This window comes from Perca flavescens, chromosome 10, assembly GCF_004354835.1.
Source record: "Perca flavescens isolate YP-PL-M2 chromosome 10, PFLA_1.0, whole genome shotgun sequence".
Classification (NCBI taxonomy): Eukaryota; Metazoa; Chordata; class Actinopteri; order Perciformes; family Percidae; genus Perca; species Perca flavescens.
Window position 1 is genome coordinate 5063630 of NC_041340.1, and position 25785 is coordinate 5089414.

Sequence of the window (25785 nt, forward strand, 5' to 3'; positions counted from 1 at the left end):
TAATGATGTTGTTTTGGCCATCAATCCTTGCTCTGTTAGATATCTAACAAGCTTTAGCAATGTTGCCACATCGTCAGATATCTGCCATTATCTTGTTGAGTAAAACTGTGAGAACTACTAATATGAAACCCATATGTAAAAAAATAAAAATAAAAAGGTTAATCCACAACAACCTGATTTCTCCCTGTACCAGTCGAATGAAACCATTTATTTAAAATCAGATCTTTCCTTATGATGCTTAGGCTATACCCGTTGATTGATGTTAAATATGGAACATATTCAGTCAGTGTAACTAGGATTAACCATTGATCAAGTGAAGTTACATTTTGTCTCATGTTTTGCTCAAATATTCTGCTGATACGTCTGACAAGCAGGCATTGGATGAGAACATCACAGATTCTGGGAAATCTGAGAGACAGTTTGCGATGCTCTCTTCTAAGAAACTTCCTATAAAATACAGAATATCCTTAAATAGATTATTTTCGGAAGATTGTGTAAACAGAGAAAAGATTGCTTTTTGGGGTACAAAGTGACAAGAACAGCAACGGAGTGGAAGAGAAAAAACATGATACAAAGGAAATGCAGAGGAAAGAGAGAGAGAGAGAAGACTCGGACATCCCTAATTGGAGGTGCAGTAAAGAGACAGGAAGCGGATTCTTGCGTAAACGTGGGTGCTGTCAGGGTTAGTCAACGTGTTTGTTTCCTCAGCCTGGCAACCTACATACATGGATAACCCACATCCTATACACCTGATGCACTGTGTGTGTGTGTGTGTGTGTGTGTGTGTGTGTGTGTGTGTGTGTGTGTGTGTGTGTGTGTGTGTGTGTGTGAGTGAGTGAGTGAGTGAGTGAGTGAGTGAGTGAGTGAGTGTGAGTGAGAAGAAAGAGGAAACAGATTGTGATCTATATTATATATATCAGATTGCAGGGTGTTTAAAGTGTGATTATATGTGTGAATATTGATGATACAGAAAATGAAAACAATGTCTTAACTGAAAGCGACTTGTGATGAACAAAAACCTTAGCTTAATTTTTAAAATTAAACTATGATCAGCAAAAATAATGCTTTCATGCTACCTAGTTTACATTGGGGACGTAAGCCTACGTTTCACCTTTTCTCTGAGTAGATCGGCAGGCTACGTCTCCAGGGAACGAATTCATGTCAATGCAATGTCCGTCCTTCTAAGTGACAAAAACAAGTGTGTGTGGGTGTGTTTATGTTTGTGTGCGTAGGTTTCAGCATGTTCATGTTATTGTTCATGTAATACTGCAATTTTGTACAAAAAGAAAGACTCTTTGCCATATGACATAAGAGCAATCCTCATTTGCCTGCGAGCAGAATGAGGAAAAAGAGAGAGAGAGAGAGAGAGAGAGAGAGAGAGAGAGAGTGTGTGTGTGTGTGTGTGTGTGTGTGTGTGTGTGCGCACGCGTGGGCATACTGAAGCCCACAGAAACGTCAGCTATTTCTGAGAGTCCAATATTTTCCGCTACAGTCAACAGTTGCCTCGAGGCACAGAGGAAGCTCCCATTTGACTCAGAGTCTCTACTCCCTCCTTCATAACCCCCCAACTGACAACACACACACACACACACACACACACACACACACACACACACACACACACACACACACACACACACACACACACACAAATTCATCCTCGCCTCCTTGGGTATAATTAAGTATTTGGAAAAACTGCAGTCAATAAAACGGAAAAAAAAGGGATGAGTCTTTACTTTGATCAAAGCGTCTGCTGACGAGTCTCTGGTGCTCAGTACTCTTTATTTTACCAAGTGGGTTTAAAAAGATGAGGACACACACACACACACACACACACACAATCAACAAAAACCCTTCATTCTGATACCCTAGAATGATTCTTTAAGCTTATACCAGAGCAGAAAACTTTAAATGAAGAATACAGTTCACTAGCACAGATCTCTCACTCTCTCCTCTTCCTGTTTCTGTCTGTTTGAGGAGTCTTGCTGAATAAATAGTTAGACCCATTGACCCAGCCCACACACACTTAGCACAACATAGCTCCACAAGCAGAGTCTTAATTCAATTTTCTCCCCTGAATTATTTATGAGAGAAATCATCTCACTGCAAACTGTCTTCAGCATATGTGCGTGTGTTTAGTGTTGAGGGTAGGTCACACATTTTGGCAGCACTCAGAGCCCAACGCACAATCACCGTGGTTATGCGTGTAAAAAACAAGGCAAATAGACTGTGAAGCTGAGTAACACGACTCAGTTGAGTTGAAGACGTTTCACGGTCCATTCAACGGCCTTTATCAGCTCCTTTACAAACCTGCATATAACAAATGCATTGTTATCAACTGAAAAAAAAGCAGTTTTAGTTCACAGAACCAAGCATTACTTTAGGCTTTAGTCAAGTACGCTAACGGTTGGCAAACAAATCCAAAGAGCAAATTGACATCTGAGAGAAGTGGTACATCCAGAACATGCACAGTTGAAACAATTTCTCACACTAGCATTTATGGTGGCAAAACAATATGGATAATCAGAATCAGAATCAGCTTCATTGGCCAGGTTTGCGTAAACAGACAAGGAATTCGACGCTCTCAGAGTACATTGCTCACTTAACATATAGTGAATAAAAACAGAAAGGACAGTAAGAAATATGAAATAAATACTGTTAAGTATACAACAAGTATAACAATACAATAGAATTTACAAATTTACAAGAAATATACATTAACAATTGAAGAGAGGTAAGGAATAGTGCAATATCAGTATAGTCTGAGATTTAAGATTTAAATATAAATATAGTGCATGGCAGTTCAGTGGAATGGTAATATATTAATAACAATATTGTAATTGTAAGATTGAAATATACATGACATACATGAGCAGAATAGTGTTGATTGACTTTGTTCAGTGTAAGGGTGGGGGCTATTTCTGTGCGTTCAACAGGGTGACTGCTTAGGGAAAGAAGCTGTCTTCTAAATTCAGTAACTTGACTTTAAAGGTCCCATGACATGGTGATCTTTGGATGCTTTTATATAGACCTTAGTGGTCCCCTAATACTGTATCTGAAGTCTCTTTTATATAGACCTTAGTGGTCCCCTAATACTGTATCTGAAGTCTCTTTTATATAGACCTTAGTGGTCCCCTAATACTGTATCTGAAGTCTCTTTTATATAGACCTTAGTGGTCCCCTAATACTGTATCTGAAGTCTCTTTTATATAGACCTTAGTGGTCCCCTAATACTGTATCTGAAGTCTCTTTTATATAGACCTTAGTGGTCCCCTAATACTGTATCTGAAATCTCTTTCCCGAAATTCAGCCTTAGTGCAGAATTACAGCCACTAGAGCCAGTCCCACAATGAGCTTTCCTTAGGATGTGCCATTTCTGTGTTTGTAGCTATCGAGGAGGAGAGAGGGGGGGGCAAGGTGGAGGGTGGGGGTGTGGCCTTGACCAACTGACACTTTGCTCGTTTGAAAGCCATGATGTCTCTCTCTCTCTCTCTCTCTCTCTCTCTCTCTCTCTCTCTCTCTCTCTCTCTCTCTCTCTCTCTCTCTCATGGGTGGGCCAAATTCTCTGGGCGGGCAAAGCAGAGAAAGGGGAGGTAACCTTGTTCCTTATGACCTCATGAAGAGAAGATTCCAGATCAGCCCATCTGAGCTTTCATTTTCTCAAAGGCAGAGCAGGATACCCAGGGCTCGGTTTACACCTATCACCATTTCTAGCCACTGGGGGACCATAGGCAGGCTGGAAGAATGCATATTAATGTTAAAAAACCTCATAAAGTGAAATGACATCAGGCGAAGGAATGAGAAGAGAAGGATGGGGCTGCATTTTCACATGTAATATAATAAAGAGTCTTTACAGCTAAACAGATGCATAAATGTTAATGCATGTATCTTGTGATTCTGGAAATTCTTAAAATGTTTAAAGTATCCCATATTTACGGTTTGGCAAATAGGCTGTAACCAGTTAATTTTTGTACATGCTGCTTTGTCAGAGTTCATTTTGACTGTTTGGATAAGAAGAGGAGGATGGAGCATGATTTTCACATGTGATACAACAGAACTTTTTTTTTTGTAACTTGAAGGTTTTATAGAGTTGTTAGAACAAAACATATACCTAAATGTTAATGCATGTATGTTGTAATTCATGAACATTTTAAGAATCCCAAATTGACAGTTTTCTCAGTTTTCTCTTTTTTCTCAAAAAATATCACATCACACAGAGTGACAATTCTGTCCAACGACTCCAATTCACGTTTGTACGTGGCTCCTGTGTGGACAGCTGGTTGGCTTTTAATGCGCCGGTTACCAGCTGATGCCGAAATGGCGGAGCTCTTTCCGGGCTTGTCTTCTTTATGGAGATTGATACTGGGCGTTTTGCAGCAGCTGCAGAAAGCGTGACCTGTGCCGCATCTGCATAAGGCTTATCCGTGTCGAGGCACGCAGGTCACTCCGACTAATGAAGCCATCAAGGCAGATTTTTACAACAGAACCCCAGAAAGGCTGTGGAGGAGCTGCACTGACTAACTATCCGTCCTTCAGTGTCCTCTGCTGCTGCTAGCTTTTAATCAGAAGAATGGAGCCAACAATCAGCACGACCCTCAATACAAAACTTTAACTTTGGTTACCTCACTTGACTCCCTGAGTGTCTGCTGGTGTGAATACCCGTTAAGTGATCCTGTCTCTTGCAATGGGTCTTTGCACAACAGACATTTTGACAGGTGTAATTATGAAACATTGAGCATGAATGCTCCGTTCTAAGTGTCCCAGTAAGCCATGACAGTAAAAAAAAAAATTGATCGGATGAGCCAATTAGCTTTCATGTCCGGCAATGTTTTTTTACACAAACAGTTGCAGCCGTCACACACACCTAAACCACGCCCATACCTGCCAGTAGCAGCATTCATTACTCATGTAGAAGTATAGAAACTAGGGTTTAAAAAGACTTCTGTAGAAGTTGAAGTATCAATTCAAGCTTTTTACTCAAGCAAAAGTGTAAAAGTACTGGTTTCAAAACTACTTAAAGTGCCCATATTATGAAAAAAAAAACACTTTCTGGGATTTGGGGTGTTATTTTGTGTCTCTGGTGCTTCCACCCATATACAAACTTGGAAAAACACCATGCTGTTTTGAGTGAGATACGGGTTTCTGAATGTATCCTGCCTTCAGTCTCCGGGTGAACTGTTCAAAATCTGCAGGGCCGTCTACGTCATCGACCGAAACATTGTGCTAACCACTTTAGCTAATACACATCAGCTAGCTGTTTCTCCAACTTCGGTCAGTACAAGGCAGGATTAGCCTTGTTGTAGCAGTGTTTTGCCATTGAGAACGAGGTGGCTAACCGCTAGCAGCGGTAGCTTCTAGCTAGTAGATCTTACCTAGCTACTGTGCATGTGCGTGGGGTACTGGGCACTTTAAAGTATAAAAGTAAAAGTAATGTAAGGGGGAAAAAAATAATATCAATATGCTTTTTCATATTAGACGTCGAGTTTTGGAAAGCTCGTGGTACTTGGGTGCGCAGAGCTTGCAGCGCATTCGAAAGGAGTTGTTTTAGCATCGGACCATTTCGAAAAAATTCTTCCAGGTACGGCCAGGGATGTAAAAGGGTTGGCTGGTCTTCCTGGCTACCAATCTCCTCGCTGGTGCTTGGTTGTGACATTTCCTTCGAGTTCTCTTGAGTCTCTGCCACGGATATTTTTGTACTAGGCTACAAACGTCTGCTATTTCCTTGCTGGAGTGTGAAGTGATTTGTGTCGTGCAGCTGCAATGGATCACGTACAAACCAATAGGGTGTCGGAATGGTAAACTGTATGTTTATACTTCTCATCCAACCACAATCAAATTCACTCTATCCGAATGGCGAGATTTATCTGGATAGTTTTTTTTTTTTCCATCTGCCCAATATTGTTTATGGTGCACGCTTGTCAAAGTCACTGTTTTTATTTTGAACGATGACAAGCCGTAGTTAGTTAATTTTGTCACCTATTTTTAATTTAGTCTTAGTCTTGTGCCAAATGTCCTTGTTAGTTTTAGTCATATTTAGTCAGTCATTCACATCTTTTTTTGTTAGTCAAGTTTTCGTCAACTAAAAGTCTTGTCATTTTAGTCTAGTTTTAGTCAAAAGAGAACTCAATATATCTTAGTCAAGTTTTGGGAGTCTTTTTTGAAATAAATTATTTATGAGATTATTTCTGACAACCATTTCAGTCAAGTAGTTATATAAAAATAAATTATATAAAGTTATATAAATATCGAGCCTCTTCCTTATTTCACCAGTAAATTCTTGTTAAACGACAAAAACAACCACTGAATGGGAAAATTGTATGTTACAATAACATTGAACGCAGCACAAGGCTGGCGAGGCGAGTTTGAAGTGAACGCAACAAATGTGTTTCAGACAACGGCAGTCGTACGTCCCCCTGTTGGAGTCCTCTCCAGTGAAACACAGACAAACTTTACACCGTTTAGCTGTCAACATTTTAACCTTGTTTAATCCAGCTGCTAGCTAACGGTAGGCTAACGTTACCTGCTGTCAGGTGTAGTGTTAACTAGCTAACGGTAGGCTAACGTTACCTGCTGCCAAGTATAGTGTTAACTAGCGTCCCGTGCAGCGATGTTTCGGTTGCCTCTAATGTCCGTTTAGAAGCATCAGAGAGAAGCGCAGGCATTTAAGTAGCACCGGAACGGTCTGGTAGATAACAGTCGTTAAGGCACCGGTCGGTGCCGTATTAGCACCGGGTCTCGGTACCAAACCCTAGTAACAGCTGAATATTCTATCTCGTGATGGAAAAGTAGAGACAATTGTAGATGAAAATGAAGGGAGATTTTATCTTAGTTTTTATTTTATGCAAAACATTTTAGTCTTGTCTTTTTTCATCAACAATAATGCATGTTAATTTAGTCTTAGTCAGCGTTTTCGGACATTGTTGCAGTCTCGTCATCATCTCGTCTTAGTCATGGAAAAAAAGGTCGTTGACGAACATATTTAGTCTCGGCTCGTCTGGCGAAATTAACACTAACGAGCCGGAATGAAAACAAGCCGAACTGAAATAGGAGTACCGAGGCAATTTTTAAAATGTAAGGAGTAGAAAGTACAGATAATTGCGTGAAAATGTAAGGAGTAGAAGTAAAAAGTCTGCTGTAAAATAATTACTCCAGTAAATACCCAAAATTTCTACTTAAGTAAGGTAATGAAGTATGTTTTAACGTGTCTGTCCTTTCCAAAGGACAGACACGTGCTTTCTGCATGGATGGGTACAGTAAACACAATGAGTCTGTGTTACCTTATTTTACAGAAATCTATGCATTTTCCTGTTATGTTTTGACTATTTCACAAAAAAAAATTATATTATCTATCTGACCACAGTAAGTGCGCAGCTCTCAGCACTCTCTGCATTCAGTCCACCTCCAGCCTCTCAGTCCACGGATTCTTCCAGATCACACAAAAGAGGAGAATATATTGATGGCCGGCGGCCATTAAAATCTGAATCACCCACAGTGACCGTCTATTGACTACTCACATTAAACATCCTCAGGATGTACAGTGGTCACGACATGAAAAGGGTCGCATGTGAAGATGAGCAGACTGGTAAGCAGTTTCAGGTTGTTTCGTGTGATTATCAGTGGAAGCAGGGCTTCATGGGAAAACTGAAACAGAGAAATCTATATTTAATTTATTTTTTATGATATTTTCGCTTGCCTAAGACTAACATAAATGAACAATTTTCAGTTAAGGAATAACTTAAATTTTATAGTGCGTAAAGTTTCTGTCGCCCCCATGAGGAATTCTAAGTAATGACAACAAAACTGTCGGTGCGTCCACATGACACAAGCCTTCCGTGATTGTGCACGCACCCAGACCACCCTCTTCCACGCAGTTGCTAGTAGCCAAGGAGGACACGGAGAATTCAAAAAACATGATACACTCTTCAGAAGAGGTCATCATCTTCACTCGAGTTTTTGCGCACGAAAGTCGCCGGACGCCACAATCTTCTGAACATAGCCATGCTGAGAAAAACAGAGAGAGTTGTGTGGAGCTGATAGTCTTCATTTGCTTTGTAGCAGCTCCAATGGCTTGAATGTTTATTAATATCAAAAAGTTACGCACTAACCTTTAACACTTGGTAAAAAAAACAGCGATCTAAATGCTCACGTTGCTGCAGTGATGAAGAAGTGTACTAATGGGGTGTGTCGGTATGCTGCGACATCACTATGGGGTGTGGTTCAACACATTCTCATGAACGGGTATGATGTCGTACGCAAATGTATGCACACCTATTCTTATGATATGTTATGAAATTATGACAACTGGGGTCATATGACTTTAGGACTCGTTAAGTTTAAAAAAAAGTTCATGGTTTGGGTTAAAACACCGGTCCCCTTAAGAAGTACTTCCAGACCACGAGTATTGTGTCATCTGAATTAAACGGAGGTGTGTATCTTCTTAGTACAGGTTGAAGTTATTTAAGGTTATTTTAGGCTTAGTTTGAGTCGAGTCAAGGTTAGAATTAGCGGTAGGTCAAGGCTATTGTTTACGTACCGTGGTACATTTTCTCTGCTCGATTCTCAGGAAATTATATTTATTATAAACTGAAAATCATGGCTCATCAGTATACAAGAGGCACAACTGCATAAAACAAGAAAAATGCAAGACGAATAAGCAGTAAGATGAGGACAAGAAAATGATAAACTTTCCTGAAAGGTGCCTCATCAGCACATCACACAGACGCACTGTTAATTAACACCGTCATTAACGAAGGCCTGCGTTCCCTGCAATGTTCACCCGTGGGATGTTACAATTAGTTTCTCCAGCTACAGTGCAAGGTAAGAAACTGAAGCCGCTTAATTGAATTCAGCCATCGTTAATGTTATAATATACACCTGCGCTTTTCCTTTGTGACATATCAAAATGTCTGAAACTTGACTTATTTGATGTATGCATCTCCCCTCTTTATCAATACATCTAACCCTGCAGTGTTTATTACGCATGCAGCTAAAAAGGCCACGCATGTATGTTTTCACATGTCTGTCCTTCTGACCAAAGGAAGTGCGTGGCCCTCAGCGCTGTCTGCATTCAGTCTGCATGTTGTTTTAGGGCAGACTAGCTTTCAGATATATATTAAGGTGAAACATGAGGAACCTTGCATTTGATTCACAGATGCTGAGGCGGTGATGGAATCCTTTTCCAAAACGTATTTGATGTATGCAATTCCCCTCTTCATCAATAAAACCAACCCTGCAGTGTTTTTTTATACCTGGGCCGATTCTTACGATGGACATTTAGTAATAATTATCTCCTGCAGACAGAAGTCCATCTGGCAGTGCTTTCTGTCTGGCGCAAGACGAAGAAACAACATCGGAATCAAAGGCAGAAAGGCTTCAGTTGGGATCGGCAGCTTTAAAATGAGTTTGTGATTTTGGTTAAAACACCGGCCCCCTTAAGAAGTACTTCCAGGACACGAGTATTGTGTCATCTGAACTAAACAAAGGTGTGTATCCTCTTAGTACAGGTTGACGTTACTTAAGGTTATTTTAGGCTTAGTTTGAATCAAGTCAATGTTAGAATTAGCGGTAGTTCAAGGCTATCATTTACGTACCGTGGTACATTTTCTCTGCTCAATTCTCAGGAAATGATATTCTCCCTCTGCCCACCTTTATTGACTACTAAACTTAGCACAAAAAGTAAGGACATTTGGGTTTGGTAGATTATTTCTCTGAGGTAACAATGCTTTTTGGCAATACATCTTATACCGTTGGAAAGCCTGTTTAGTTCCCTTTCAAATGGTGCCCCATTTGTAAGGAACATGCATTTGCGGGATGAGCAGCAGCGCTGAGTATGTGGGTTGCTCCCATGAAAAACTGGCCAAATCTTCTCTGCCAGTGCCAAACAGCTGGTTGGTGGATTGGATGATTGAAGTTTGAAGAAACAAGACATATTGGCAAGATTTATTGCCAAAAAGCATTGTTACCATAGAGAAATACCAAACACAATCTACCAAACACACAGTTCCTTACTTTTTGTGCTAATTTTATATTCTCTCTCTCTGCTTTCTTCTGCCTTTTTTTTTTACAATAATTTTTTTGCCATTTTAGGCCTTTATTTTGATAGGACAGCTACGACAGGAAAGGGGAGAGAGAGGGGGAATGACATGCAGAAAGGGCCAAAGGTCAGAATCCAACCCGCGGCAGCTGCATTGAGGACTGAGCCTTTGTAAATGGGGCGCACGCTCTACTAGGTGAGCTAACCAGGCGCCCCTTCTTCTTTCTAAATTCACTTTTTTTTGTCACTTTCTTCTATCCGCTGCAGGATTTCTCCTAATTTGTGTGTCTGCTCCCTCCTCCTTCTCCTTCTTTATATCTGCGATCTGTTTCCCTCTCTACATCTTCCTCTTCATTTTTGTCACTGCTCTCTTCTTCTCTCTATCCAATTATTTGTTTGTCGTCGCTTTCTTCTACATTTCTTCTTAAAAAAGAATAATCTAGACACGTCACTAATGAGCAACTATAGGCCGATATCAAACCTTCCATTTTTAAGTAAAATCATTGAAAAAACGGTTTCTCTACAACTCAACCTTTTCTTGTCACTAAACAACAGTTTTGATGCCTTCCAGTCGGATTTTCGACCACATCACACCACTGAGACAGCTCTTGTTAAAGTATTTAATGACATCCACTTAAACACACATAGTGGCAAAATTTCAGTCTTAGTATTACTGCTCAGTGCTGCATTTGATACGGTCGACCATGACATAATACTAGACTGATTGGAAAACTGGGTTGGCATTTCTGGCTCAGTACTAAAGTGGTTTGAGTCTTATTTAAAGAATAGGGACTACTTTGTGTCTATAGGGAATTACACATCTGAGCATACACATATGACGTGTGGAGTTCCCCAAGGCTCAGTTCTGGGGCCTCTCCTGTTCAACATCTACATGCTTCCACTGGCTCAAATTATGGAAAACAATAAAATAAGCTACCATAGTTATGCGGATGACACACAAATTTATGTAACCTTATCGCCAGGGGACTATAGTCCAATACAACAACTGAATATGTGCATTGAACAAATTAACGACTGGATGTGCCAGAATTTTCTTAAATTAAATAAAACTGAGGTGGTTGTTTTTGGAGCAAAAGAGGAACGATTAAAAGTCAGCACTCAGCTTCAAACGACAATGTTAAAAACAACAGACAAAGCCAGAAATCTTGGTGTAGTCATGGACTCAGACCTGAATTTTAACAGCCACATTAAGACAATTACAAAGTCAGCCTGTTACTGTAATGGGAAAAATTACATTTAAGCATAATGCCTTATATTTTTATGTTTTATTTCTACTTTAATTCTCTCACATTATTGAAAGACAGTTTCTCTCAGTTTCTGCTTAAACTGCTGAGGTGTCCAGTCTGGAACATAATGTGAGCACTGTTTGTCTGAACAGATAAAGGTACAAGGTCACCCTAAAACTCTTTAGTTTTCCCATGCCAGTTAAGATGTAACTGGGGGGTGAAAGTCGTACAGGGAGGAGGAGGCGAAATGGCTCAGAGATGTCTGCATGTGTATCAGATTGCCTGTAAGAATTGTAGCGTCATAATAATCCAAGTGCGTGTGTGCTGTCACTCTGAAGATGCATATAAGCCTAGTGTTCTGTTCACTCATTTGAGAAACTGACTCCACACTGGGCTGCGGCCTTTTGTGAAATCATGTTGCTCCTGATGTTGCCTTTTTTTAAATAACTGTTTGTTTGTTATACTGAAGTTGCATTGATGACACTGTATGACATTCTATAACTGCTCTTTAATTTAATGATTTAACTTTTTCTTATTTTACAGTTCTTGACTGCACTGTCAGTTTTATTCTTGTCTTTTATCTAGTGGTATTTTTGAACAGATAATGGTCATATTTCTGAGAGTTTCTCCAACGCGAGTGTGACATAGATTAGAACTCAAGAAACACAGGTGTGACAATAATTATCCATACAAGGACCACGTCTATGAACTGGTCAGATTTAGTCTGTGAACTAGGTCAATAAGAAGGACAACGTCTGTGAACTTGTCAGATATTTCTGTGAACTTATCAAGAGACAGACTGAACCGGACTTAGCAAGGTTAACCAAGATTAAACTAAGCTTTGTAGCGACGGCTATATTGTAGTGATAAGTAGAACTACTGCAATCTTGTAATGGGTAACAAAAACACAGAGTCACTTTTTTATTTTATTTTTATTTTTTTTATCATTTCTACCTGCACTTTTTTAATTTGTTTTTTAATTGTTTTTAACTGCTCTTTAATGTTTTATGTAAAGCACTTTGAATTGCCCTGTTGCTGAAATGTGCTATACAAATAAAGCTGCCTTGCCTTGCCTACATTTATCTGATTTTCTTCCGCTGCTCTCTGCTTTTCTCCTTTTGTCAGTCTACTCACTCTGCTGGCTAAATTAAATGTCTTCAGACTTCTCAGTCCCTTCTTTTTACTCGATTTTCTCTTCCATCATTGCAGTCATTTTCTTAGATTTATTTTTTTCTCTCTTCTACTGTTTCATTTCTCTGTGCCTTGACCTTTCGGTTTATTTTGTTCTCTTCTTTCTTGTATATTCTCTGTATACTTGTGTCTCTGCATTTTAGGATCTCATTTGTTTTCAGTCTTTGTTGTTCTCTTGTTTTTCTCCTGTCTCGTACACCCTATGCATTATTCTGTGTTTTTGTCTCATCATAGTTTTCTTTGTAATTCTTTTTTCTCCTCCCTCCATTCCCTTATCCCATTTTTTTATATTGTCTTATTACTTTTCTCTCTGTAATTCTACATTTTGTTTCTCTACCTTCTTTCTATTGTCTTTCACTTTGCCTTCCTCTATCTTATTTTTTTTCTATCCACTCCTTCATCCCTCATCCTCATCTTGCTTCCTGTCACCCCTCTCTTTTCCATCATTTAGACCAGTGTTATTTCCCCTGTGGCGAGCGTTCACCTGAGCCCACCGGCGGCTGCTGTTCGCCAGCCTCGCCGCATTAAAGCTGCTAAACAACGTGTCGCTCTTTCTGACCTCTCCAGAAATACAACCTCTTCTTTTTTTTCTTCCTTCGAGACAAGCTTTTCCCATTATGTTTCTGTCTCGGTTTTGTTTTTTTGTTATTTTTCATTCTTTGACATTAAAATATTCAGCTGAAAATGAGCCATTTCTGTCGAGACAAAAAGGAGGTTTGACGAGACAACAGCATTAAAAAAAATAAATAGATGAGATATTCCTTTAACAACTCAGGAAGACCTTGATGAATTACACAGAAGCATTTAATGATCGTACAGTACCACAACAATGTGTTATTGTGCAGTGCCATCCCAACTCTCTAAAGCTCTTGTCCTGAAGGTGTATTTATACTCATGCTGGAGACATTACGTTTAGCTAAACCTTGAACAAAGATATTGCAGGCGCCATTAACACAGATACTGAATTGTGGGACTGGCCCACCGACCTCCCAAAGGAGAGAGCCCTGAGACAGAACATTCCCTTATCTTGTAGCTGCCTAAGTAGACTCTCTGAATCTGTAAATAGACAAACAGTTATACATGAAGAGGTTGTTGAGACTGGCCGAATAATTCTCGCCCCCTGACCTGTGACCTGATGTAGTCCAAGCTTTCCCTTAGTCGGGAGCGTGCCTATGTTCCCACAGCCCTATGTTCCCACATTTCTAAGATTTCTTTTTCACTATAAATGAGGCCCTATGTTCCCACAGCCCTGTGTTTCCACATTTCTAAGATTTTTTTCAAAATGAGGCCCTATGTTCCCACAGCCCTATGTTCCCACATTTACTTTTTCATACATTTGTATCCGATTTTATCCCCCTTTCTCCCAATTTGGTAGCCAATTAGGCCCAAGCTATTATGCAGTAGCAATGGACTACATATAGAATGTAACCCTAACCCTAACATAGGGCCTAATTTTAAGAAAAATCTCAGAAATGTGGGAACATAGGGCTGACCCCCCCTTAGTCTCATTATACCACAACATGGTATTTCTGGAAATTACACCACACAAATGACACAAATTCAGCAGCGTTATGACATACAAAGTCAATCCAAGAGGCAAATTTGCGGTGGCGGTGTGAATGGCACAAGGTGAGTGAGGCAAAGACGACCATTAAGTCTTAACTGTAAGCTGCATGTCTGGGGATTACCACCACACTTCACTGAGGGGCAAAGAAACAAAAATCTGAAAAATCAAGGAGATTGCAGTCAGATAACAGTAGAACCGGTGGCCTCAGGGCTGGACTGGGACAAAAAAAATCGGCCCTGGCATTTTTGGCCCAGGCGGGCCACCCCCACTGTGATTGGTCAGACAAATTCCCTGCAGACAGTCCTCTTAAAATATGCGTGCATTCTATGATATGAGTTGCCTAGGGTTCAGCGTTCATGTGATCGTTTTGGATCCTTCAAGAGGGGACTCAAGACTTATCTGTTGATCTTACACTTAAATAATTCATTCATTCTTAGAGTTATAATTTGTATATTTATGGTATTTTTATAATTTTTTTATTATTGATATTGTATTGTCATTATTTTTATTATTAGTATTTTGCTTAATATTGGCTTAGCAACTTTAAAAACAGTTTACTGTTAATTTTAACTATTGTAAGATTCATATTTTGTCGCTTTGGACACAAGTGTTTGCTAAATACAATAATCATAACTATAACCCTTCCCAAAAGCTACAATAAAGCTGAGAGTAGTATATGCCCTGGAAAACAGCACCAATACATGAGAAGCTAATTAAGCCATTCAAGAACACTGATGCTTGTATCAATCTGTCAGACTCTACAACACCTGCACCACCCGATAATGTTGTAGTTTTTTTCGGGTCCTGTCTCAATCACCCACCACTCAGCATGGCTCTATGTATATATTTGTTATTATCTGTATTTATATTTTTCCATCTGTATTTATATTTTTTCCATTCCAAGTACTTACTTTTTCAATATTATTTATATTATGGTCACACTTAAATATCATTTATATTATGGTTAATTACTTTTGCTGTTATGTAATTACATATTTTTCAATCTAATTTCACGTCAATTACAATTACAGTATTTTTTTGCACTGCCCACCTCACTTTACTTAAATACTTTTTATGTAATGCCACTTTACATTCATTCAGTGTTTTTTGCACATTGTCTGTTGTTTGGTTGTTTGTTGGTTTGTTTTTATTGTGGAAACACTGCTGCTGTAATAAGTGAATTTCCCCATTGTGGGATGAATAAAGTATTAATAAAAGTATTATCTAATCAACACTGATTTTATAGATCACACAGACTTTTCAGCTACCCAACAGGCTAACCGCTAGCATTTTCAATGTAAGCTTAAGCAGTTAGGTTATCTGACAGCCACTAACTTTAATGTTACAGCCAAACTGCTTGTTATCGTTATGACGTGACACGCGCACGAACACACACGCACACGCACACACACACACACACACACACACACACACACAGCCTCCCTCCCTTCCTGAAAGTCCCTGTTAATTTGTCTAGTTCTTACCACATCTTCATCTACTCTCTCTTCCATCTTTTCCTCACTCGCCTCCTCCTCGCCTTCTTCCCTGACATCGTTGTTTCTGCTTCTATAGCCAGCCACCTCTCCTCCTCGGCTTCAGGTAATGCTGATGTTGAAGCAGCTACTACAGCCCCAAACATGTCCGACATTTTTGAGGACTCCGCCTGTAGATTCTTAATCTTTTTCTCCTCTAATTTCTCTGCACCTCCCTTGCACTTGGTGGTCGTTTGTCCATTATAACGTGAATGCTAAACTTCCAGCACAACTATTACAGCTCGTGTCTCAGGGCCGGGAGGCGTGGCCATAGTGGGATTTGTAAATTTGCGGCCCGGAGTGGGGAAGGGGGTTCCTGGATTTGATTGGGTCAGGCCAGTGCCAATAAACAAAATTAACCAATGGGCCGCTGTGAGTTCTTTATGGGCCGGCCCGGCCAAAAAATTAAAAAAGGCCTATTTATATCGGCGATTCGGCCCAAAAGTCCGTCGGCCCACCGGGAAAATGCCCGGTATGCCAGATGGCCAGTCCAGCCCTGGGTGGCCTACTTGACCCAGAGACAAATTTGAAAACTAAATCAGTAGTTGGGTCCAACACATTCTCAATCGTCGCTTTTTCATCGTGTCAAAAAGCGACGATTTGTCATGTGCCTTTTCTCGTTTGTTATTGACGCAAAAAGTCTCCTTTAGCGTGATATTTAGATGCGCTTGGTCGGGTCTCTTGGCTTCACTTTTTGACAGTTTCATTAATGACTCTGGGCACAACTATTTTACACTCTCAGGACTTGTGTCTAGCCCTTTGGCATCATATTTAGACGCTCTTGGTCGGGACTACTGGTGTCACTTTTTTCACCTGGGTGATGTAATATACTCAGTGACGGAGACGTTGTGCACTTCACGGAGCGTTTTATTATTCTGCTCTTGCAAACTCACGTTCATAACAACAAGTCACCCTTACGGTGGCTGATAGACATTAGGAGTAAAACTAAAGTCACTCTTCTGAACAGTCCCTCATAACCACCAATACATTACATCTCCCTTTCTTCAAATAAGGACATACTGTACTTATAGATAATGTAACAGCATTCTATAACAAAGCTAACATTAGCAAAACCTGAATTAAGCCACCAATTCAAATATCATGTTGGCACAAACAATGGAAATAAAGTGTGTAACTTAGCTTGTTGTTATAACTCTCAGAGCAGCCTTACTTAGTAAAGTAGGTCACGGAACATGCTCAATTCCTCTTAAACTTTTTATAACAGAAACAATCACAAATCCAGTCTTTGAGGGGTTTCACCACTCTGCCTCGTTTGGTGGTGTATGACCCGGAAGGATGAAATCGGCCAGAGTCTAGGAGCTTTCCAACAGGTGAAGGCAACGTTCCACCAGGGAAGAACACCTCCTGGCGGAAGCAGCCTCAGCTGGTTCAGTCCAGGGCTCATCACTTGAGAAACGTGACTGATTTGCTACAGCTGTACTTTTTCAAGCTGCTGACTGTTACGGGCGCAGCTCTTTGCCGCCACAGTCCACAATGTATGATCTCGGCGCACTGTGTTTCTCAACAACAACTGCTGGTGACCACTTTGATTTCCCAGAAAACGGTTCCACTCTGACCTCTTGTCCAGGTGTTAGTGGTGGGCGTTGTTTAGATGCTCTGTTGTTGTCATAGTAGAACTTCTGGGATGACTTGGAGTTGTCCAGCAGATGCTTTATCTTGTGGGAGTCGTAGGACTTGGGGACAAGCAGCTGTTGAGCTGTAGGCAGTTTGTCTCTGGGCCTTCTCCCCATCAGCAATTGTGCGGGGGACAAGCCTACAGACTCAAGGGGGGTTGTTCTGTAGTCAAGCAGTGCTAGATGTTTGTCTTGAGCTTTGTACCACAGTCTTTTGACCGTTTGTACTGCTCGCTCGGCCTCTCCATTCGAGTGAGGAGTGTGAGGTGATGATGTGCGGTGTGAGATGCCGGCTCTTTTTGAACTCCTCAGCTGTGTACTGTGGGCCGTTGTCCGTTCTCAGTACAGCGGGGAATGCCATGTCTGCAAAACTGAGCTTTCAGTGTTTCAATACGCTGGTCTTTAAGTACATCTACTTCAATGAACTTTGAGTAGTAGTCTACAAGCACTACATAATGTTTCCCTTCCCACTCAAAAATGTCAGATGCCACCTGCTCAAAAGGCAATTCTGGAGTTACTGTTGGCTGTAGTGGTAGTCTCGGCAGTCTGTTTTGGAACTCCGCACACTTACTACAGTTTCTCACCATGTCCTCTACTTCAGCACTCATACCTGGCCAGTACAACACTTCACGCGCTTTCTGTTTGCTTTTCACCATCCCCAGGTGGGACTGATGTATGAGCTCCAGCATGCGGCGCCTCATGGTGGGAGGCACCACTCGCAGTCCTTTTACACCATCCATCACATACTGTTAACTGGCTCCTTGAATCCCAGTATGGCTGAACAGCAACAGAAACGTCTCTCCTTTGTTCCGGCCATCCCTGCTGGATTATGTGCTGTAGGAGGTTTAGCTCTTTCCTTGTGCAGTCTTGCAGCTCACTGTACTTTTCATCACTTACTGCTACATGGTTTAGCATAGAAACACACTCTAAGCCGTCCAGCTCAGGCGTGTTGCAGGTCAGTTGAGCCCTTGAGAGAGTGTCAGGCAGTTCCATATCCTTTCCTCTCCTGTACTTGACATCTAAATCATACCATTGAAGGCGCAAGCGCATCCGCTGTACGCATGGGGGTTGAGAGCAGCGGTTTTTGTAGATGTCCTCGAGTGGTTTGTGGTCATTGAAGACAGTAACCTGCTTGCCAAATATGTAATGGTGAAACTTTGTGCATGCATGAACAATAGAGAGCATTTCTTTCTCTATTTGAGCGTCCTATTCGGCATCCGTCAGTGACCTGGAGGAAAAGGCGACAGGGCGGTCGTCCTGCAGGAGCACAGCTCCTAATCCGCTGCTGCTTGCATCACAAAATATCACTACAGGCTCAGCTGGATCATAGTACTTTAGAACTGGAGGATGAGAGCACAAGTCTTTTAGCCTCTCAAAGGCTTTTTCCTGAGCTGGCTGCCATGAAAACTCCACGTTGCTCTTAATAATTATTGCGTCTTCCTCACTGAGGTTAGGAATGAACTTTGACAGATCGTGACAAACCCCAGGAACGGCGGACTCCCTCCTTGTCGGTGGGGTGGAGCCATGCACCTGACTGCTTCAACCTTAGCCGGGTCCGGCTTAAGACCGCCTGCTGTCAGTAAGTGTCCAACATACGGCACCTCACTCTGTCGAATGTGGCACTTTTTGAAGTTGAGCCTCAGGTTGTAGCTTGTGGCTCTCTCAATAACTTTGCGCAGAATCACATCATGTGTTTTCACATCGGGTGCTGTGATTAGAATGTCATCCATGATAGCTGTGGCACCTGATATTCCTTCCAGCATGCCATCCATGATGCGTTGGAAAATCTCAGGGGCACATTTAACTCCGAATGGTAGCCTAAGCCACCTGAATCTGCCAATTGGCGTGTTAAACGTGGTGAGGAGCAAGTCATCATCTAGTTCTATCTGGAGAAACCCAGATTTGGCATCCAGAACAGAAAATACCTTTGCGCCTGGCATGGAGGATACAACTTCCTCAACTGTGTGCATGGGGTAGTGCTCTCTTTTGATTACCTTATTTAGGTCGCTGGGATCTATGCAGATCCTTACATTCCCTCCACGTGTGACAGCAACCATGGAGCTGACCCATTCAGTGGGCTTTTTCCACTTTGGCAATGTAGCCGTTTCCTTCCATTTCCTTTAGTTTCGCTACTATCTTTTCCTTTAATGCAGCTGGTTGCCTGCGCACAGCATGCACAACACCTTTAGCATTTGGCTCTATTTTTATGGTGTATTTTCCTGGAAGCGCCCCCGTAGTACGCACCAGATCCGGAAAAACTTAGACCTTCTGGGACAGTCTCTGCGGGTGTGCTGTCCGTAGCCAGGTTGCTGTTGTGGGTTTCATCAGCCTTTTGCAGGAGTCAAGCCTGACTATCAGACCTAAGGCTTCTGCCGTGGTTCCACTGAGCACACTTTCTTGTGTAATGTTCACAATCTCAAATTCAGCAGCAGTTTTGCGGTTTTTATAGTGAACCGTCAAATCCACTGCAGCAACAGGTCTAAGCTGGTGGTTGGAGTAGGTGCGTAGCACTGTTTTGGAGCATTTCAGCTCACCCTTGTGGAAGAGTCTCTGATAACTGTCCAGTGTCAACGTGTTGCATTTCGCACCTGTGTCTATCCTGAATGTTACCGGCTGTGACAGTATGGTGACACACGCTGTCCACTTGTCATCCGTTGATGAATCTGCAGCATAGACTGGAGAAACAACTTGGTTGATATTAATGCTCAGAATTTCCTCATCCGTCTGTTCGCTTGCTGGTGACTCTACATACACTGTATGCACTGCACGCCGCGACGACACACCGCCATCCAGTGATTGGGCTTGTTACAGTAGGAACATGTTGAGCCTTTAGCAGGACACTTGCCTTTGTTCCACCTGTGGTCCGACTGCTTGCCACAACTCGTGCAGTTAGCCGTAATCTTCTGCTGCGCTAATTTAGGACGATCTGGATGGTGCGTCCTTTTATTGTGGCTGAACTTCTTTGGTTTAGCTGATACTGTGGAAACCTGTGAGCATTCAGCGTCATCTCTGACTATTTTCATTTGTTTCTGCGACATCTCATACTGTATTGGAATCTCCAAAGCTTTGGCTAACGTCAGATCCTCACCTTTGTCCAATAGCCTTTCCTGCACTCTTTTTTCGTGCACTCCCGCGATGATGGCGTCAATCAGTATGTCGTCCGGTTCAGCGTATTCACAGTCCATTAGAAGCAGCTTTAAGTCCTTCACGAAGTGGTCGAAACTCTCACTTGCACCTTGTTTCCTCTGCTTGAAACGGTGACGAGCTATCCTCTTATTTTTCCTCGGTCTGATGTAGTTTTGAACTTATCCAGTACCTTGATGGGATCTCCTTTCTCACCATCCGCCCATTCAAGCGTTTTGTAGACTTCTCTGCCTTGCTCGCCTATCCACGTGCCGAGCCAGCCCGCCTTCTGCTTAGCTTCTAGCCCCGACAGCGGTCCATCAAAGACGAATGTGGCGTGACTTCTAAATCTGTCAAACTCTTTATATAAGTCAGCGGCATCCCAGTCAATCCTCGGGTGTTCAAACTGTGGAGTAGCCATTGCTACACTTGTTTATAAGTCTGTGCTTGACAGAATTCTGACACCATGTAATATACTCAGTGACGGAGACGTTGTGCACTTCACGGAGCGTTTTATTATTCTGCTCTTGCAAACTCACGTTCATAACAACAAGTCACCCAGAGGGGTACGGTGGCTGAGAGTAGACATTAGGAGTAAAACTAAAGTCACTCTTCTGAACAGCGCCCCTAGCGCTACACCAATACATTACAGGTGAAAGTCCTGTGTTTGACCCATCTAAAACCACCCAAACCAATCTCCTTACGCAGATGTTTGATCTACTAATCGCCACTGTTGTCTCTCATAACCCTCCTGCTGTCCTCAGGTCAAATTTGACCCATTTTCAAAAGGTTTTTCATATCAGAAATTTGGGTTTTCTTTCAAACAAATTGTCAAAAAGAAATAACGTGGATGGTTCCCTACAACGCTCTTCACAAGTAAAATAAAATGATCAGTTCACTACTTTCATTGAATTTGGGTGTTTTATTCAATTTTATAGCAGTTAAAGAAAATAATTGATGAAATAACGTTGAAAAAAAGCTTCCAAAACGTAGAAAAAAAGGAACAAAAACATCTGGAAAATCTTCAAAAACGCCGGCTATAGTAATAAAAGTGTCGAAAAGACGACCAAAACCCAGAAAACCCATACCCAGAAAAACTAAAAACTGCATGGTCGATGGGAAGACAACACAGGGGTTAATACTACCGTCATCTTACAGCTCCGCTGCTCTGCTTGTTGCGTTCAATACAGACACCAAAGGGTGATTTTTGTGGTCGGTATCCGACGCTGAGAGCCACTGACCAAGCGTCCGTATTTCACGAGTTGGGAGTGAGAACGGGTTGTTGGATCGATGAAAAAGAAACTTTTAAAAAGAGCTGAATGAAATGTACTCACACTCTTAATGGTGGGGCTAAAATTCAAATGATGCCAATGCTTCAAATCTGCAGCCTGCAGTCTGTACTCAGCGTCAATTAGGAGTACTAATTATCACCTCAAGAGCATGAGGGTTTTTAATCCTCTCTTCCTTTGATTGGATTAACACCGTGAACTTGGATTGAACTTCAGTCAAGTTTCCCCATACGTAGAAACTAAGTTGAAGTTAAAGAACATTTCTATATATTCCCAGTCAACACCACAGGGGTTTGCTTCATCTCCTGGCTGTGATTTGAGTACTGAGATGAGGCATTTCTCTGCTTGGTGACACATTTACACCTAAAGTGCTGTTTTGTTCCCATAGTGCTATTACCATTAAAAATTTGGATGCCTTAAGCCTCCTATTATCTCTTTTATCCGTTAGCGAGCGTGACATATTTGATGTCATCGAAAAAAGCTTGTAATCTTGGGGGGATGTTCCCCCTCTGGAGAATTGTTTGAGTCCACTATTTGTCAGGTGAAAGTGGAAAAGAGAACAGGAGGAGATGAAATAGAAGTAAAGAGTGTTTAGTATCCTGTAACTGCTGTCAACTAACAATAATGTAGCTGGCGGTATTGACTGGATGAGATCTGGTATGATGGATATGATGCATATTTAATTGATTGCATATTTATTGTAGAATTCAGCAACTTACACTGTGATAAACCACAACCCTGAAATGAATGTTAAAGCAACACTATGTCACTATTAGCGCATGAGCTGTAGTTCCAATGAGATTCCTATAGGGGGGGCAGAAGCTGGAAAAGTTACATACCAATATTTGATCAGTTTTCTGCTGCGGCCTGCCGTACGGGTTGAGCCGAGGCTGCACAATTTGACCGGCCCTCGCGGCCTCGAAACACTACCGGCCCACCGGGAAAAGGCCTGACTCTCCCGATTGCCACTCCGCTACTGGTTAAGTGTAACATTGCAATATAAATGAAAACATAACTTAAATTTACTAATATCAGGGAACCACACTCGCAGTTACCTGGTAACTAGACCAACTACGCTGACCTGACGGAGCAGCCCGTGATGAAATGTGGAAAGTGTCAGCATTCGCTGTACAGCCTGGAACACTGCATTTACCACCGTGGTTCATTTTCAATATCCTTGAAAAACTTCCACACTTTCTCCTTTGTAATTCCCGTGGAAATGCGCAGCTCGCAGCTAAACTAGTGTGTCAGATCTGCGCGACCTACATTCAGAACACCAGCTGGTCTTAGACCAGTGGTCTGTATGTAAATTTTGGGGTGTGACAATACTGTAGGTACAGACCAGAGCCAATTAAGGTACAGCCACCGAGTTGACGTCAACTATTAGCTTCGTTGGGATTCGCCCGTTTTCAGCGGCAGCTTCAAACTGTGAGATTTGCAGAGGAAAGAAGTGTAAATGGGATTTTGAGGTTCTCTGTATGCCCATTTCACCCACCAAACTGTCGTTATTCAACTATGACAAGGTAAACTCGGTTTTGAATTCCATCACCCCTTTAAGCAACATATACTGTATATCCGAAATCAGAACCCTGAATTAATATCATATTAATATTATTATTTGATCAGCCATGTGAAATCTAAACACATGAAGAGTTAAACACACAATAGGTGATTGACATTAATGTCTTAAGGCTTTTTACGTTAAAGCAGTTCTGATGGAAACAGATTTTTTTTTCTCTTTTTGCCATGCTAGTAGAATGTCTGTCTGTCTGTCCCCCTAAAATATATAAATTTGATCAAATTCAATTTTATTTACAACATAAATTCAAACCATTGAGAGGGCCAAATACTTATTGAGAACGCTGTGGTTTAACTGAGTGGAAGTAATGAGAAGTAAGTATGGACATAGATGTTCATCTAGCTTAAACATTACAATAACAAAGGATGTAGAAGTTGAGAATATAAAAAAAAGAGGGCGAGGAAAAGATGGACATGAAAGAGGGGAGACTGGAGGATCCTTGAAAGTGTCTGATGAACAACCGCAGCGATATTTTCAGCTTCCCCGAAAACTGTTCACGCCTCATAAACCCCCCCCCCAAAAAAAAAAAAAAAAAAGAACAGAAAAAAATCTCTCCGTCCTCACTCTCTCCATCCCATCATCCCTCAGATAGACCGCTGTCCTGCCCGGCCGAGGCTTTTTTTTTGGGATAAAGAAAGAGGGAGAAAGTGAAATGGCCTTCTGTTTCATTCTTTTATTTTATTACTTTCATTTTCTTGTTTTTATACGTTCTGTTCTCGGAGGAGGGCGATTCATCACGGTGGGGGAGAGCAACAGCAAAACCCAAACGCAGATGATTTATCGCTACCCTCTCTCTCTCGCTATCTCCCTCTCTTGTAGAAGGAAAGTCTTAGAAAGGAAGGAAAGGAGGGAGGAGAATAGGATGGAGGGAAACAAACTGGAAGGAGAAGGATTAACAGAGAAAAAGGAGGGAGCCTAGTCTCTTTGGAAATGTGAAATGAGGTCAGTGTAGTGAAATGTAAATAAGATGCTTTGTGCAAAGAAAGCATGAGACGTACGGTTCTGCCAGTGCAGGTGTTTTTGATCTTAAAACAAGTCACAGTGACCAATACGCATACTTTTCACTATTAAGTGGTTAATGTTGTTAAAAAGGTCCTTCATTGTAGAAAGTGAGATGTCCATATCCTTTTGGATCATAAAGCTGGTCGAGGGGCTATATAAATACTGTAAAAGTATCAAAACGCTCAATCTGCAAAATAAAAGCACACAGCCCGTATTCAGAAACTGGGCCTTTAAACGAGCCGTCAGGACCTAATGGAAAGGGGGGGGGGGTCCCTTATTTTGGATTTAATTATGAGGTTTAAATACTCCATTTTGGTGACTTTTTATGCACTTATTAACTGTATTAGCATGTCTGACGGTATCTTAACGAGCACGCTTTTGATGCACCGAAAATATAATTTTTCTAGGTCTACAGGCCTGCAAATGACTTTTAGATGCGTACAAACACAAGTTTATTTATGTGTATGTAAATAGTTTGCTTTCATATTCCTAATAATACGTCTCCAGAGAGACAGCTACAGAGAGAAGGATGGTAAATGAAGTGAAAGGAAACCAAGAAAATGAGACATATGAGAAATGACGCGAGGGGGAGGAGATTTGAAGGAGAGAGAGAGAGAGAGAGAGAGAGAGAGAGAGAGAGAGAGAGAGAGCATCAGGAAAAAGTAGGATGGGAAAGATAAAGTATTGGGGGGTAAGAAGACAATGAGAAGAATGTGAGGAGATAGAGAGTCAGAGTGAATCATGCCCATGCCAAATTGATGATATAACATGTTAGTCCCATGTGATGGTTCTAATGACGCATTGAGTTGAGTCACAGATCCTGCTCTTACTAAAAGTGTGATATGCGTAGTGTAGTAAATATCTGTGAGCAAGAGAGTATTCAGTTTACAGTCCTGGTTGCCCTCACTCTCTGTCAACCATTTCATCTAATGTTGTATTGCTCTCCTTAATGGACCTTTTCAGAGTAAACACAGATTGATTGCAGCGTGAAAGTGTGTTTACTCAGCTGTTTAATACGTTTGCTTTGAATGTCAAGAATAAAATATCTGTGTACGTGTTGGCGGAAGTCACTCCTCACGGGAAGGACGCCTTTTGTTTGTTTGAAAAATCATAAGGTCTGTTCAAAGCTTAACTCATTGTTACAGCCGTTTAGGGGAGTAAATGGAAGTCTTGAACGGAAACAATAATGCCAAAAGTAATTATTTTGAATCTCACAGAAAATTACAAGTTCACAAATTCTTGTACCGTCACTATAGTTTGGGAGGAGTTTGGCACCAAGACACTAGTTGTGTTTTGTGGTTGTTGGTTTATTTGTAGTCTGGATTAATGGAAGTACATTTCCAGGATAAAGCCTGACATCCTGACAAATTGTAATTTCCCCACTGGGGATCAATAAACAATATAAATTATAAATTCTTATTATTATCCACACGCTAGATGACAGGCTTTTCCCTTCCGCTTCCTCTTTCTATGTGTTGCCGTTCTCAAAATCCCTTTGTTTAGCAAGCTACACGCTGAAAATGGCAAGTTTTTGAAGAAAATTTGGATCGTGCAACAAAGCAGGACTGCTTAGCGCTTTTGGCGAATG